Source organism: Mirounga angustirostris, unplaced genomic scaffold (genome assembly GCF_029215605.1).
Source record: "Mirounga angustirostris isolate CCGP_5_RB_7025 unplaced genomic scaffold, mMirAng1.0.hap1 SCAF_3, whole genome shotgun sequence".
NCBI lineage: Eukaryota > Metazoa > Chordata > Mammalia > Carnivora > Phocidae > Mirounga > Mirounga angustirostris.
This window is the reverse complement of record NW_026991711.1, coordinates 147445340-147448372: the sequence shown is the minus strand read 5'-3', so window position 1 is coordinate 147448372 and position 3033 is coordinate 147445340. Positions and strand designations below refer to the sequence as shown.

Below are 3033 nucleotides of genomic sequence, written 5' to 3'. Positions count from 1 at the left end.
TCTACTCTGTAAAAATCATTGGTTTTGTAAATGCTTATGGTACTTTTTACCCAAGAGTCTATAAATAACAGTCATGTGCCTTAATATAAAAGAGTATCATTGTTCATGTTGATGTTTTTAGCATTTCTCTCTTTTTAATTGTTTTATATTGATTGTCATATACAGAATGGTCAAGGGCAACAACTGTAAACAAGTAGAAACCAAAATAAAAATATAGATGTAAAAAAACCCTAGATATATAAGTGCATTAATGAGCTATATAAGTGTAGGGCTAAAGGGGACATTTATCGTCAGGGAGAAGCCACAGCATTGCACCTTTATGCTTTGCTAAATTGCATGGGAAGTGTCGTGTTGAAAGGGCTTTTGGGGAAAAAAAATTCTTGTATCAACTTTGAATTAATATTTATATTCTTATTTTTCACAGGGCACTTGGAAAATGAATTTTTCATTAACATTAATCCAGACTGTTTAGAATAATTGCTAACCTGACAGGTGCTATATTTTGTCTTTTAAAAAGTGTCTTTCCTAGAACACTTATTTTGCTTAGTACATTTACACTATCCTATTCTTTCTATTTGCCATTTGCCAACCTGGTTTAATAAACTTAGTTTGTCCTAATTCTAACCGTGTTGGAATGTTCCAAGACTATATCACTTTCCTTTAACCCAGCATATGCTTATAATGAGGAGCTCCTTCCATTTAGGTTCAAAAGAAAACATTTACTGTACCAGACTTATAGTAAAAATACTGGTCAAGTTGTTTGGGTGTAAAAGATCAGTTTTTTAAATCTTTTTTTTTTAAGTAATGTATACCAGACCTCTCAATTCCATAATAAGTAGGTGGTTGCTCTTGAGTTTTCTCCTCACAATAGTTTAAAAGAGCATTTGAGCAAAGGATCCAGATACTTCTAGTTTAAACATGATTGCTTGTAATTGTTTCATTTTTTTCTTCACATCTCTGGTTATACATGATGATGCAGATCCTGCTGTTTCATTGTGAAGATATGACTTGATACTTGAAGAAATACAATGTAGTGAAAATTTTAAGAAAGGGATAATTTAAATAATATGCTTCCATCAAGGCAAACATGGTGTGTGTGTGTATGCACATATATATGAGTCTATAATGTATTGATAAATGATTATTCAAATTGATTTTTATGTGTCATCCTTGCACAAGAGCTATGCTAATCTGCTCTGTACTGTTTCAATTTCAGCATATGTGCTGCCGGAGCAAGCACAATTCAAATCAGTTTTTAAATTATGAAGGATACTTAAATATAAGTTGGAAAAATAAATGAATGTGAAATTCACCAAAAACATTATAGAAATAGAACAGAAAAACTTAAGACTTGAATTGACATCTGTCTGTCAGTGATTTAAGAATCTGTAGCCTCACTGCAGGGCTTTCTTCTGAGTTCCAACAATATATCCACTGTTACTGGATATATCATGTAAGGCTTAAAATAAATTTGTAAGAAACTACCATATGTAGTGGCATCTTTCATATTTTATTACACCTATCCCCAGCTTACTCTTCATAATCACCTTTAAGAACTTTAGTTCTCGGGGGATCATCTCATTATTTTGCACACCTCAGGTCAGTCATTGCTCAGTCCACAGTAATTAGTCCAAGAGACAGACACCTGGCCCAAAGAGACCCAATAAGATCCTTTTCAATAAGTTGTTTGTTTGTTTGTTTTTTAATTTGGTTTTTCTTCCTCTGTGATCATCGCCTTCAAGTTACAGGCAGCCGTATTGTCACCTATTATTGAGAACTGTTTGGGAATTAAGCTATGCAAATAAATCAGATCCAAGAAATGTAGAAGGAAAAACAGTGACTTGAAGATATTGGTTCCAGCAGTGACTGTAGTCTGATTAATTCTTTGAAAATATCAGAGACATGGATCAATTGATTATGTTTAAAGTGAGGTCTATCTCTTACAACTGAGAAAATCTTATCTTTACCATTCATTGTTATCCACAAACTTATTCCTCCTTCTTCATTAATAATGAAGCATGAGGTTACCATCGTTGTTTTCCTACTAACCTCTGGTTTGTTGTGGGACCGACTTTGAGAGTATAAGGTCCTTTGTCAGGTAACATGAAGATACAATGTTGACATCCCAGCATAGCATTGGTGTTGAGGATAAAATGAGTCCAATGCCTGCACTTTAATGGTAGTTATCCACCCAGGTGACTAAGAATTGCCTTTGATTTTTCTTGGCCATTCATTACTTTTTATCATCCTGCTTATATCCTTTTTAATCTGCTCTTTCTTCACTCTTACTTATTCCATTTTAAGTATATCTTGTCAATATACCATAGATCTAACAAGAAACTCAAAATCTCGGTGGCCTCCAGCAATAAACGTTTCCTTTTCTCTCACGGTAGAGGTCAGCAGTTGCTGGTAGACCACTATAGTTTCTGCTGCACGAACCCTCATGTTCCGACTCCTGGGCTGAAGAAGAATCCCCTCTTCGGACATACTGTTCTTGTTGCAGAAGGAAATGAGTGAGTGAAGGTAAGATATGCCCACCGACTCTTACAGCATTTCCCTGGAACTCACACTCTGTTACTTCACTCACAGTTCCTGGGTGCAAATCACAAGACCAAGCCAGTCAGTGGGCCAAGGAAGTATACTTTACCTATAGGGAATCACTGAAAGCCACATGAGGACTAGGGATATGTTATTTTCCTAGAACACAGGATAAAACAATCTACCACAATCAGGCTCCATTCAAGTCTCATCTGATTTATGGTAATAACCTTTTTACAGGCCTTCATTCTATTCTGTCAAAAAAAAAAATATATATATATACACACACACAGATATACACATATACATACATACATATATGTGTATATCTGTGTGTGTATATGTATGTATGTGTGTGTATATATATATATATTTCTAAAGAATACATATATTCTTTATATATGTATATATATATATATATACTTCTAAAGAACAAATACTTTCATACCAATCCCTTATTCCCTTATTTAACATCTTATTCTGGTTTCCATCATC

At 34.1% G+C, this 3033-nt stretch overlaps 1 non-coding gene across 1 annotated transcript; it reads right to left on the bottom strand.

The window, feature by feature from the left end:
* Positions 1-1133: 1133 nt before the first annotated feature.
* Positions 1134-1240, bottom strand: LOC123840022 (U6 spliceosomal RNA). The gene has a single exon (XR_006789851.1). It is a non-coding gene; the product is annotated as a U6 spliceosomal RNA (small nuclear RNA).
* Between the last annotated feature and the right edge of the window lie 1793 nt (positions 1241-3033).